Source organism: Salvelinus sp. IW2-2015, linkage group LG10 (genome assembly GCF_002910315.2).
Source record: "Salvelinus sp. IW2-2015 linkage group LG10, ASM291031v2, whole genome shotgun sequence".
Taxonomy (NCBI): Eukaryota; Metazoa; Chordata; class Actinopteri; order Salmoniformes; family Salmonidae; genus Salvelinus; species Salvelinus sp. IW2-2015.
The window spans coordinates 4,684,365-4,699,293 of record NC_036850.1 but is presented as its reverse complement, the minus strand read 5'-3'; the positions used below and the strand labels follow the sequence as shown (position 1 = coordinate 4,699,293).

Genomic DNA, 14,929 nt, shown 5'->3' with positions numbered 1-14,929 from the left:
CTGGTAGCCACGCCCACTATGCTAATTTTAAGAATACAGTACGATTTTCTTACACAGCGCAGCTCATTGCGGAGTCCACAGAAAGTTACGAATCCTTCCTAGGCAAATGATGAAGCCTGACTTGATTCTTGTGACCAAATGGGGAAATGTAATCAATGATGATGTCTCACACCATACAAGGCCTACTAGGAATGTGGTGCCTTTCTTAGTGTGTTCCACAATGTTTTATATATTTTCCATGGTAGGCCTAGTTCTAGATGTTACACAACTTAATGGAAGCTCAGATTCATGACTATTCACATGTACAGACCCAGCAGTGCACCTGGCACCTACTAGCATACCCAGTTCAAAGGCACTCAAATCAAAGCTTGATGATTATTTGAATCAGCTGTGTAGTGCTAGGGCATAAACGRCCCTCTTATCTAATTGTGCTGTTAAAATATAGACACCTGAAGTTGCCTAACCCGTTCATGGGATTGGTTACTCGAGGTTCATATGGCAGGGAAGGGAGACTCCTAGCCTCTGCAGGAGTTGTCACACTTTTTCTCAATCCCAATGAAACTAATTACATTCTAAACTGAGGTCATYATTAGTTGATTATTAGAGTCAGGTGTGTTAGTTGGGGCAAAAGTGTGACACCAATCAGGCCTGTGAGGCCTTGAGTTTCCTCCCAAGCTTACATGCTGACCAGACCTGACACGTTGCGTGCGCGAGTGTCGCAAAATAAATGTAGAAATCCATGTTATTAAATTATTGCACCCACACTGCTCGCGCGCGTCTGCGATGCCAAGGGCTAAAATAGAACTCCTTTCTATTTCTGACGCAAATCACGCTGAAAGTCCTGCCTCTCCCTTCTCCTCATTGGTTTATAGAAGCAGGTACCCACGTGCCATCTCCTCATTGGTTATACCCACATGGGTGATTGAAAGACAAACTATTTTGCCGGTTGTCGTGGTAATACTATGAAAGTTTAGATGCTATCACCATATAAGTTCAAAGATGAAAAAGCCTGGAAGGAGGAGCGATGACTAGAAACAATTCGGTTGGCRGTTTTATGTGTGGATTAATTGTCGGAATAGAGGACCTTGTGCATTTCAGGTAAAATAACAACTCAATGTTTATATCCCAGGACAAGTTAGCTAGCAACAGCAAGCTAGCTAAATAGGACAAATTAGCTAGCAAGTGCAAGCTAACTAGCTAAATTGCCATACATGTTTAATGCTTTTCGACCTGTCCCCAAAATAATGTAATTGGTTCAGAGTTRGTTTTGATATTTTAACCTGCGTGTTGTGATCGCGTTTGGTGTAGAGAGACAAAATACATTTATGCACGATAGCGCACGATTTGGGTTCTGTGTTAGGGTCTCCATCGAGCTATGTAAATCTGCTTTTAATTTTTCCAGGTTGCTGGAACAAAATTCAAAATACATTTCCTCTAGATGTTCTGGTGCTGTTCAGGCAATTAAGTATTGATTGGGGACTTATTTTTTTGTGTGATTCCTATGACTATGTTTTTGTATTTTAWTGTGTATTTGTTGTATTATTATAAGGGGCACGTTTTTAAAAAGACACCTATGACTCAATGTCTTCCCTGTTAAAATAAAGATGAAATCAAAATGTCTCAAGGCTTCACCRGRCTCCTCCCCTTCATCTACACTGATTTAAGTGGATTTAATTAACCAGTGACATCAATAATGGATCATAGCTTTTGCCTGAATTCAAATGTTTAGTCTGTCATGGAAAGAGGTGTTCATAATGTTTTGTACAGAGTGTATAGCTGGCTCATTTGGATGTGTATTCTACCTGTGATCCAAAATCAAATGTTACATGCTAGGACAAGGAGACTTCATGATATTACTTTGTCTTTACACATCTATTCACTACTGGCCACGACCCATCAAGTACTGAGGAAATGTCCAAATTAACACAATTCCCTGCATTTGCATTGCGAATGTTGCTTTGATGGATACCAGACACGTGACATGCAACGTTCAAGTGTCATACAAAGTGGGTAATGTTGAACCCCTAACTCCTGTCTGTCACTCACCCATTTTAAATATCTTAAACATATACAGTTGAAGGTGTGGTCTGTACCTTGTAAATATTCCCTTTTTAATAGCACAAATATTCCAATTTGTTCTCCATGCTATAAAATATAGTTGTTTTTCAGAATWACTGCCACTGACATGTTAATAAACGTCTGAGCCTACAGCCCGCTAACATTTGACCAGTCAGGGTACCACACACACCTACAGTACACTCTTCTCCCRGCCCCCACTTACTTATGCACATACAATTCAAAGAAGATCTAAGTCTGTATTCACAAAGTGTCTCAGGGTAGCATTGCTGATCTAGGATCACTGATCAGGTCTCTCTATGTAGTCAGCAGATGCAGATGCAGCTGCTGTTTCAGCACTGAGGACCGGACACGTGATCAACTTCCCATTATAGGAAAAGTCACATGTAAAAAGTTATCGTGGAGATGACACAATTTGTCTTTTAATATTGAATTGATTACATTTTATTCTAGGGAATATCATTCTGATTCAGACTCCTCACACCTGTTTCTCGGGCCACAGTGCCGAKAATGATTCAAAAAATGTATTTTGTCCATGCCCTTGCCTATACACACACTTAAGTCGTTGTTATTGACAACCAAAGAAATGTGTACTTCGGATATAAACAAAGATTTTTGGCATTGGAAAAAGGCCTATTCAAATAAGTTAGTAGCTTTGAAAGTCCTCAGGGTGGCAGTAGCGAGCAGGAGTTATTCTTGGAGACACTTGACTTTTTCCACATTTTGTTATGTTACAGCCTTTATTTTAAAATTGATTCAATCTAKACACTACCCCGTAATGACAAAGCAAAAACTGGGTTTGAGATTTTTTTTGTGCAAATTAGCATTTATAACACTTTAGAAAAAAGCTTTTTATTACACGTGACTTGTCATATAATAGACTACATAGAGGGATCCAATCAGTGATCCTAGATCAGCAATGCTACCCTGTGAATACAGACTTAACATCTTCCTTGAATTGTATTTGTGTAAGTAAGTGGGGGAGGAGAGTGTATTGCAGATGTGTAGCCTGGCTGGTCATTTGGTAATGGGCTGTAGCCTCAGGCCTTTGCATCTTATTTGACCCCTCCCCTCTCTTCTTTATTTTATAGCAGAGACAACAAATGGGAATATTTGTGCAATCAAAAGGGAATATTCACAAGGTACAGACCACACCTTCAACTATATGTTTAAGATGTTTAATGGATGTGAGTGACAGACAGGAGGTGGGGGCTCAACATTACCCACTTTGTATGTGTAACAGGGTTGGTTATGTTTCCACTTGCGTCTAAAGAAAGGTGTATTCAATGTTCAGGCATTCTTATTGATTGGTTCAACTTTGAAGACAATAAGGCGTGTTGTGATTGGCCCCGCATAGGGGGAGATCGTGAACGTCAGGTCTCCCCAGTATGAAAATGTGACGCAAGGGGTAGGTCACGTTCTGAATACTGTTTGCTATTTTATATTTTACAATGTGTACAAGTTTGCTGTACATTACTGATTTATACATGTGTGGGTATATGGTACCTGTTAGGGATTGAGGGGTGTTAGTAAAACGTTTACTGGAGACAGGAGATCAAGTAGAGACATAGGACGAGGTGGATTATTATATAATAAGGCCTTTTATTAATATGTAAAAATATCTTAGTAAATCGTGCATCACGGCTCCTTCTGTCTGACTCGTATGGAATCGTRGGAAGAAGGCCCTCTAAACAGTACATACAGATTATATAGGCAACAAGCAAAGTAGGTTGATCTTGTCGTCTGGCCTTCCGATTGGTCGATCTGGGTCGTGGGTAGTCCTGTTCGGCCTGATGTCGACATTCCATTGGCTTTTCACACAGTTCTTTGTCCTAGTCACATCCAAAGGCATCCTGCATGTGCGTTTGTTTTCACAGGCCCTATTCATGGGGGAGGGGATGTGTGTGTGGGTCTGACAAAGTAGTGGGGATGGGTGCATGTTGTGCCAAGAATAGCTTATGTTGAGAAGTGGTTAAAACAAGTTACCAGTATCTTATACAATTTCTTACAGGGGCTTTCTGGGATGTGCTTTGGCATATGATTGCTGTAAATAAGTGTGTTAGCTAGCATACACCGATGTAATGTTCAAATAAGCCCACTGCTAACACAAGTTGTTGTCATGCTACAGATTTTACCATCGACAGCCATCAACATCGTTAAACCCTGCACAACTAACGTGCTGTTTCCTATTTAACAACAGACAATAAATAATGTTCAACTGGGACCACTGATTTATTTGGACAAAACACAACGCAAGGAGAGTACGATGTACATCTGTTACATATGACTTTGCATGTCACGTGACTGGATCACAACCAGTCATAGCTAACATCCATAAAGCAACATTCAGGGAATTTCATTCATTTGGACATTTGCTCTGTACTTGAAGGGTGAGTAGAAAAACTCTCACAGTAGACCTCTTGAAAGTGGTAGCACATTACTGCCATCGAGTGGATGAAAAATGGTACAACACAGGTTATTCTGTAAATACAGTTGTGGCCAAAAGTTTTGAGAATGACACAAATATAKATTTTCACAAAGTCTGCTGCCTCAGTTTGTATGATGGCAATTTGCATATACTCCAGAATGTTATGAAGCGTGATCAGATGAATTGCAATTAATTGCAAAGTCCCTCTTTGCCATCCAAATGAACTGAATCCCCCAAAAACATTTCCACTGCATTTCAGCCCTGCCAGAAAAGGACCAGCTGACATCATGTCAGTGATTCTCTCGTTAACACGAAGCTTCAAAAGGAGGGTGGTGCTTGGAATCATTGTTCTTCCTCTGTCAAACATGGTTACCTGCAAGGAAACACGTGCCGTCATCATTACTTTGCACAAAAAGGGCTTCACAGGCAAGGATATTGCTGCAAGTAATATTGCACCTAAATCAACCATTTATCGGATCATCAAGAACTTCAAGGAGAGCYGTTCAATTGTTGTGAAGAAGGCTTCAGGGCACCCAAGAAAGTCCAGCAAGCGCCAGGACCGTCTCCTAAAGTTGATTCAGCTGCGGGATTGGGGCACCACCAGTACAGAGCTTGCTCAGGAATGGCAGCAGGCCTGTCTCTTATACACATCTAGATGTGTATAAGAGACAGGTGTCAAGAAGGGCAGCAAAGAAGTCACTTCTCTCCAGGAAAAACATCAGGGACAGACTGATATTCTGCAAAAGGTACAGGGATTGGACTGCTGAGGACTGGGGTAAAGTAATTTTCTCTGATGAATCCCCTTTCCAATTGTTTGGGGTATCCGGGAAAAAGCTTGTCCGGAGAAGACAAGGTGAGCGCTACCATGTGTCATGCCAACAGTAAAGCATCCTGAGACCATTCATGTGTGGAGTTGCTTCTCAGCCAAGGGAGTGGGCTCACTCACAATTTTGCCTAAGAACACAGCCATGWATAAAGAATGGTACCAACACATCCTCCGAGAGCAACTTCTCCAACCATCCAGGAACAGTTTGGTGACGAACAATGCCTTTTCCAGCATGATGGAGCCCCTTGCCATAAGGCAAAAGTGATAACTAAGTGGTTTGGGGAACAAAACATTGATATTTTGGGTCCATGGCCAGGAAACTCCCCAGATGTTAATCTCATTGAGAACTTGTGGTCAATCCTCAAGAGGCGGGTGGACAAACAAAAAGCCACAAYTTCTGACAAACTCCAAGCATTGATTTTGCAAGAATGGGCTACCATCAGTCAGGATGTGGCCCAGAAGTAAATTGACAGCAAGCCAGGGCGGATTGCAYYGGTCTTGAAAAAGAAGGGTCAACCCTGCAAATATTGACTCTTTGCATCAACTTCATGTAATTGTCAATAAAAGCCTTTGACACTTATGAAATGCTTGTAATTATACTTCAGTATTCCATAGTAACATCTGACAAAAATATCTAAAGACACTGAAGCAGCAAACTTTGAAAATTAATATTTGTGTCGTTCTCAAAACTTTTGGCCACGACTGTACACTACAATTCAGCCATATGAGATAATAATAATAATGGTAACTTAAACCCATGTCAGATTTAAGAATATTGGAAACCTTATTGTACATAAAATACCAGCACATGCATCATAATACAGCCAGTGTCATTTTTTACACTTCATCAAAAGTGCTTTACCGTACATTTTTAAACAGGCCTACAAACAGGAAATGCTAGCTGAAGTGGATGGTGACTGCATTTGGCCAATAGTGAATAGATTTGTAAAGACAAAGTKATATCATGAAATCTAATTTTGTCTTCGTTATGTAACTTATAAAATATTTGATATCCCAGGTAAAATGTAGCAATTAACGTTCACTTATTACTTTTCAAGAGAAGGAAGGGAGGTACATAGTACTCATAGTAGTAGCCATGTATTAATCGAACAGTACATTTAATGTCCCCAAAAAAAGGTTGCATTTGTAGCCTACAGTCAAACATATGTTAACATTGTTTATTCCACTTGCTTTGGCAATCAAAAATGAACAGTTTTACACTCTCCCTTGACAATCCTAATAGTTCATTCACATATGGTATGGCCCATGTTGACTCCAATGCTTCCCACAGTTGTCAAGTTGGCTGGATGTCCTTTGGGTGGTGGACCATTCTTGATCCACACGGGAAACTGGTGAGTGTTAACCCCAACAGCGTTGCAGTTCTTGACACAGCCCGGTGTGCCTGGCACATACTACCATACCCCGTTCAAAGGCACTTAAATGTTTTGTCTTGCCCATTCACTCTCTGGCACACATACACACATGGCACACATACACCCAGGGCTGCATGCTACATGCTAATGCTTAAGACCACATAGAGAACACAGCCAGCGCCAGGCTAGCGGGCCTGTACAGTAGTTGGCTGGACAATAGAATGAGTCAAAATTCACCCAAAGCTGAAAAACTGCCAAATAATGTTGACTGTGCTGGAACACTAGAGTGAGGCCATAGCAAATTCATTGAAATGAAACTTCGCTGAGCCTCTTCTGACTGGAGTGATGCTTAGAATTCCATTTCCCTTAAATGGCACAAACATTTCTACCTTTTTATTTTACCACTACAATCTGTTCTTAGGAGGGAAATGAAAAATAACAACTCGTGTAGAAAGTAGACATCTACACCTCGATGGTGTCAAGTGTGCTTATGTCTGCGTAAGGAGGAAGTAGAAAAAAAAAGGCAACAACTATTTCTGGTCTAGCAATCGATGACAGCAGAGTACGCTGCTCAACCTTATGTTATTAGAAAGAGGAGATTATCCAGATTTGAAAATGGTGTCGACTTGAACAAATCAAAATATACACTTTGTGAGATGGTTGACGAAATAGACCAGCATACCTCTCCATAGGAAAACATTGGGGGGAACGCAATGTTCCCGCTAAATTGCGTGTGCAGTAGCCAGAGACTGCTGTGCAGCAGTCAGCGCAGAAATATCAGCATGAGATTGAACTTCACTCAACTTTCTAGAGCAGCAGTCACAAACCGGTCAATCSCGATCGACTCTCCGAAGCATTCCTAGTAGACGGTAAAAGCCTTGTGTTCATTTTTATCTATTTTTTGTCTCGTGCTGTTTTTACATTTTCTGGGTCAAGGTTTCAAGACAGGCTTTATAACTGCCACTTTTAGTGAGTTTGGTACACATCCGGTGGATAGGAAGCCATTTATTATGTTCAACATAGGAGGGCCAAGCACAGGAAGTAGTTTAGTTGGGATAAGGTCCAGTATGCAGCTTGAAGGTWTAGAGGCCATGACTATTTTCATGAATGTGTCAAGAGATACAGGATTAAAACACTTCAGTGCGTCCTATGATCCTAGGTCCTGGCAGTTCTGTGCAGACTCAGGACAACTGAGCTTTGGAGAAATACGCAGATTCAAAGTGGAGTCTGTAATTTGCTTTATTTTAATTTTTTTATTATTATTTTTTTTGCCTCCTTTTCTCCCCAATTTCATGGTATCCAATTGCTAGTAATTACTATCTTGTCTCATCGCTACAACTCCCGTACGGGCTCGGGAGAGACGAAGGTCGAAAGCCATGCGTCCTCCTGAAGCACAACCCAACCAAGCCGCACTGCTTCTTAACACAGCGCGCCTCCAACCCGGAAGCCAGCCGTGTCGGAGGAAACACCGTGCACCTGGCCCCCTTGGTTAGCGCGCACTGCGCCCGGCCCGCCACAGGAGTCGCTGGTGCGTGATGAGACAAGGATATCCCTACCGGCCAAACCCTCCCTAACCCGGACGACGCTAGGCCAATTGTGCGTCACCCCACGGACCTCCCGGTCGCGGCCGGCTGCGAGACAGAGCCTGGGCGCGAACCCAGAGTCTCTGGTGGTGCAGCTAACGCTGCAATGCAGTGAAATTACGCCACCCGGGAGGCTGTAATTTGCTTTCTAATGATCATGATCTTTTCATTGAAGAAGTTCATGAATTTATCACTGCAGAAGTGAAAGCTGTCCTCCTCTTGTTGAATGCTGTTTTTTTTAGTTAGCTTTGCGACAGTATCAAAAATATATTTTGGATTGTTCTTATTCTCCTCAATTAGGTTGGAAAAATAGGCTGATCGAGCAGCATTGAGGGCTCTTCGACATTGCACGGTACTGTCTTTCCAAGCTAGCTGGAAGACTTCCAGTTTGGTGGAGCACCATTTCTGTTCCAATTTCCTGGAAGCTTGCTTCAGGGCTAAGGTATTTTCTGTATACCAGGGAGAACATTTCTTGTGACAAATGTTTTTTGTTTTTAGGGGTGTGACTGCATTTAGGGTATTACGCAAGGTTAAATTAAGATCCTCAGTTAGGTGGTTAACTGATTTTTGTACTCCGACATCCTTGGGTAGGTGGAGGGAGTCTGGAAGGGCATCTAGGAATCTTTGGGTTGTCAGCACGGCTTTTGATGATCCTTGGTTGGCGTCTGAGCAGATTATTGCAAACGTAATAAAATGGTGGTCCGATATTCCAGGATTATGAGGAAAAACATTTAGATTCACATTATTTATTCCACGGGACAAAACTAGATCCAGGGTATGACTGTGGCAATGAGTAGGTCCGGAGGCATGTTGGACAAAACCCACTGAGTCGATGAAAGCCTTTTGGAGTGTGTCTGGACTTTTCCATGTGAATATTAAAGTCACCAAAAATGTGAATATTATCTGCCATGACTACAAGGTCCGATAGGAACAGCAGCCTCTAAAGGTGCAGAGTTCAGTAACCGGGTGGTAGCCTGCTAGTGATGGCTATTTAACAGTCCGATGGCCTTGAGATAGAAGCTGTTTTTCATTCTCTCGGTCCGAGCTTTGACGCACCTGTACTGACCTTGCCTTCTGGATGTTAGCGGGGTGAACAGGCCGTGGCTCGGGTGGTTGATGTTCTTGATGATCCTTTTGGCCTTCCTGTGACATTCGGTGGTGTATGTGTCCTGGAGGGCAGGCAGTGTGCCCCCGGTGATGCGCTGGGCAGACCGCACCACCCTCTGGAGAGCCCTGCGATTGCGGGCAGTGCAGTTGCTGTACCAGGCGGTGATACAGCCCTACAGGATGCTCTCAATTGTGCATCTGTAAAAGTTTGTGAGGGTCTTAGGGGCCTAGTCAAATTTATTCAGCCTCCTGAGGTTGAAGAGGCGATGTTGCGCCTTCTTCACCACACTGTCAGTGTGAGTGGCCCATTTCAGATCGTCGTGATGTGTACGCCGAGGAACATGAAGCTTTTCACCTTCTCCACTGCGGTCCCGTTGATGTGGATAGGGGTGTGCTCTCTCTGCTGTTTCCTGAAGTCCACGATCAGCTCCTTTGTTTTGTTGACGTTGAGGGAGAGGTTATTTTCCTGGTTTTCCAACTCGGGTGAACAAAAGGGCTTGAGTTTCTGTAAGTTATCACAATCACACCATAAGTAGTTAATCATGAAACATACACCCCCGCCTTTCTRCTTCCTGGAGAGTTCTTTATTCCTGTCTGCGCAATGTACTGAGAACCCAGCTGGCTGTATGGATGGGGACAGTATATCCCGAGAGAGCCATGAGCTTGTCTACTTTATTGGCCAAAGAGACTGAACATTTAGAGAGTAATATACTCGGAAGCGGTGGATGATGTTCACGCCTCCTGAGTCGGACTAGAAGTCCACTCCGAATARCTCTTCTCCGCTGATGGCGGAGTTGTTTAGGAGCTAGAAGCAGAGTTGCCATGTCTGTCAGCGCCATCTTGCACACACTCGATGCCGAATCATCTTTCTAGCTGATTTACATGCTGAAGCTATATTGCACTTGGTGACCTCTGACTGTTTCATCCTAACATCGTTGGTACCGACGTGGATGACAATATCCCTATACTCTCTACACTTGTCAGTTTTAGATTTAGCCAGCACCATCTTCAGATTAGCCTTTACGTTGGTAGCCCTGCCCCCTGGTAAACAGTGTATGATTATTTTTAAGTCTAATATTGCGGGTAATGGGGTCGCCAATGACTAGGGTTTTCAATTTGTCAGAGCTAATCGTGGGAGGCTTCGGCGGCTCAGACCCTGCAACGGGTGGAGGAGAGACCTGAGAAGGCTCGGCCTCTGACTCCAACCCGTTGCTTTTATGGGGAGAACCATGTTGAAAGTTTCTGTTGGCTGAATGAGCGACACCGGTTGAGCATGCCAACAGCATTTCTTTCCAGAAGCCTTGAAAACATTTTCCGGCTCTGGGGACTGTGCAGGGGGCAATTATGCTACGATCTGTACTTACTGGTGGCACAGACGCTGTTTCATCCTTACCTACACTTAAATTACCCTTGCCTAGCGATTGCGTCTGAAGCTGTGCTTGCAACACGGCTATCCTCACCATAAGGCGATAGTTCTCCTGTATATTATGAGTACAGCGACTGCAATTAGATGGCATAGTGTTAATGTTACGACTTAGCTTTTTCAGCTGGTGGAGGTCCTGTAGAACCATGTCCAGATAAAGCGTCCGGGGTGAAACATTTTAATGAAAAAAGTTCCGCAAGGAAAAAACTAAGACGTTGGTAAATGGATTAAAAGTAACCCTAACCTTTTGATGTGCAACTAACAGCACAACACCACGCATGAGTGGTCGTGAGGTAGATGCTCTTGTTTTGAGATCAAAGCGAGAGCTGCATATAGCCACGTGTGCACATTTTGTTCATATCCTTTGCTAGTTACTGAGTTATTAGCCCAGTTATAGATCATTTGTAGTCAGCAATAGGGGCCGGATTGCTTTCTACAAGAGCACAAAACATACAGTTGAAGTTTGAAGTTTACATACACTTCCAGGTTGGAGTCATTAAAACGAGTTTTTCAACCACTCCACAAATTTCTTCTTAACAAACTATAGTTTTGGCATGTCGGTTAGGACATCTACTTTGTGCATGACACGGATCATTTTTCCATCAATTGTTTACAGACAGATTATTTCACTTATAATTCACTGTATCACAATTCCAGTGGGTCAGAAGTTTACATACACTAAGTTGACWGTGCCTTTAAACACCSTGGAAAATTCCAGAAAATGATGTCATGGCTTTAGAAGCTTCTGATCATGAGAAAATCAAAAGAAATCAGGTCAAGACCTCAGCAAAAATTGTAGACCTCCACAAGTCTGGTTCGTCCTTGGGAGCAATTTACAAATGCCTGAAGGTACCATGTTCATCTGTACAAACAATAGTACGCAAGTATAAACACCATGGGACCACGCAGCTATCATACCGCTCAGGAAGGAGACACGTTCTGTCTCCTAGAGATGAACATACTTTGGTGCGAAAAGTGCAAATCAATCCCAGAACAGGATCTGACCTTGTGAAGATGCTGGAGGAAACGGATACAAAAGTATCTATATCCACAGTAAAACGAGTCCTATATCGACATAACCTCAAAGGCTGCTCAGCAAGGAAGAAGCCACTGCTCCAAAACTGCCATAAAAAGGCCAGACTACGGTTTGCAACTGCACATAGGGACAAAGATTGTACTTTTTGGAGAAATGTCCTCTGGTCTGATGAAACAAAAATAGAACTGTTAGGCCATAATGACCATCGTTATGTTTGGAGGAAAAAGGGGGAGGCTTGCAAGCTTAAGAACACCCTCCCAACCGTGAAGCACGGGGGTGGCAACATCATGTTGTGGGGGTGCCTTGCTGCAGGAGGGACTGGTGCACTTCACAAAATAGATGGCATCATGAGGGAGGGAAATATATTATTGAAGAAACATATCAAGACATCAGTCAYGAAGTGAAAGCTTGGTCGCAATTGGGTCTTCCAAATGGACAATGACCCCAAGCATACTTCCAAAGTTGTGGCAAAATGGCTTAAGGACAACAAAGTCAAGGTATTGGAGTGGCCATCACAAAGCCCTGACCTCAATCCTATAGAATATTTGTGGGGAAAAACTGAAAAAGCGTGTGCAAGCAAGGAGGCCTCAAACCTGACTCAGTTACACCAGCTCTGTCAGGAGGAATGAGCCAAAATTCACCCAACTTATTGTGGGAAGCTTGTGGAAGGTTACCAGAAATGTTTGACCCAAGTTAAACAATTTAAAGGAKATGCTATTATTATCTATTATTTCKTTGTATTCACAGGAATGTCCCTGTATTGATGTGTAATATTGTTATATTACACATCTGGGYTGGCAGGTAGCCTAGTGTTTAGCGCGTTGGGTCGGTAACCTAAAGGTTGTTGGATTGAATCCCCGCGCTGACAAGGTAAAAATCTGTTGTTCTGCCCCTGAACAAGGCAGTTAACTCATTGTTCCCTGGTAGGCTCTCATTGGAAATACGAATTTGTTCTTAACTGACTTGCCTAGTTAAATAAAGGTTAAATGCAAAAAAATATTATTGTTGCAATAAAAAAAAGGTATGAATGTAATTCCCTTAAAGATTGAGTTGGTGACCTCTAGTGGCCATTGTCTGTAAGTACACGTTGGAACTAGACTCGGAAGCAGCGTGTACACAGCTGAAACCAAGGAGACAGCATGGCGGAATAAACAGGTACACGTGAGATATGTAAATAGTGCGTGTAAAACTATGATAATTTAAATACTGAATGGRGCACTACAGAGAACATAATTTGGATATTTTGTATAATTGTTAATTAGTGTGTACATTTGAAGTCTTGTAATGTTGCTTGTGGCTAGTTAGCTAATGCATTTCTTATACCGGTAACTTAACGTTATGCTGACTAAGTAACCTTAGCTTGCTAGCTGAGCTTCTATTGATCATACACCATGCAGTTTTTTGGATTACCACGTTATTCAGATAACTCAAAGTAAACGAAACCGGCACTGAAAAAAAGTGGTTGAACTTGTTAGGCACACATAATGGCAATGCCCGTTAGCTACATCTATCTAGTTAGCCAGTTCATGCAATGTTTTAACACTGACACCAAAGATTACCTATCCCCCGTTGACACTGTGACAGATCACGACGGTGGAGCCCGATCTCTCAGACAGTGATAATGAGGAGCTGTGGATGGAGGAGGCCAATGACAACAACTTTCAAGTTACTTGCTTATTCTGTGACAAGTCTGTGTCATTGRTGTTCTAAGCAACTCACTGATACATTTAATCTGGTTTGAAATAGTTAAGTCTCTCTGAAAGTGTTGCTGGTTAAAATAAGTCTTGTCCCTCATGTTTTCTCAGGTTGTCAAATTCTGTACCAGAAACACTACAACACTGTCTAGTAGAGCATCAAGTTGAGCTTGTCGAAGTGGTTAAGAAACACAGTAAGTTTGTAAACTTCTCTTATAAAGAGTTATCATTGTTTTCTGTTTTGATATTATCCATCCTCCTCACATCTGACGTTAAAAGAATGATCAACTACATACGGACAGTGGTACATATCCCATCCCTTAATTAATGGGGCGGCAGGTAGCCTAGTGGTTAGAGCATTGGGCCAGTAACCGCAAGGTTGCTAGATCAACTCCCCGAGCTGACAAGGTAAAAATCTGTCGTTCTGCCCCTGAACAAGGCAGTTAACCCACTGTTCCTAGGCAGTCATTGTAAATAACATTTTGTTCTGAACCGAAAATTTGTGTTTTGGTACAGAGTGACTTCAGACCTTTGGCTGTTGGGGGAAGGATGTTTGGCATACATTTGAAATCCTTTTGGGGGGGGGGGAGCATCCTCATCAATATGAGATCTGGGTCATTACTATTTTACCTGGACCATTACTATTTAGTATCCAGGTAAAAATAGTAATGGTCAGGTAAATAGAATGACCCAGAATCTTAATTGATGAGTGATGTCCCCCCCCCCAAAAGATTTCAAATGTATGCCAAACATCCTTCCCCCATAACCTTTCAGGGATTTCATCCAGAACTCATGCTTGTCATGAAGTGTAGTTGTCTCAGCTAGATGGATTACAGTGTATAAGATTGTCATGAAGACGAGGTTAAGACTCCTTAGATCCTTTTGGCCATTCAGCCCCACTATATATGCTACGAATTCTTTTTATTTTCATAATCACAATTAATTTTCTATTGTGCACGTATGTTAATTTCAGTAGATTCTAAAGGAATCACACTAGGTGTACAATCAGAAGCTGGCATAGGTCAATTAAGTGCTGGACTGTAGATCCACCCACAAAGCACATTCAGTTTGAGAATGCTGGAAGTGCAGCTTTGCATAATTATTATGTTCCATAGGTACGGGGTACGAGAAGAGTCGACGGGGTGAGTGTAATTTTGAAGTATGGTAAGTTAATATAGTAATACAAGTGGACCAGAGCCAAGTGAAATTGTAAACTTCAGGTTGGGGCTGCGGACGGTTACTTCCTTTTGTCCGGTCTTCAAATTTGTGGTGTGTTTATATTCTTCCTCAGTTGTATGGCAAAGGAGCGATCAGTGTAGCTCAAATCATCTAGTCAAGTAATTAGCCTTTACCTTCTCTGCCACCAGAGGGTTGTGATGGGAC

General features: G+C 42.4%; 1 pseudogene; it reads left to right on the top strand.

The window, feature by feature from the left end:
* The first annotated feature begins 13,342 nt into the window (after positions 1-13,342).
* The window catches only part of LOC111969084 (protein arginine N-methyltransferase 3-like), a 129,161-nt pseudogene continuing 127,574 nt past the window's right edge, over positions 13,343-14,929 (top strand).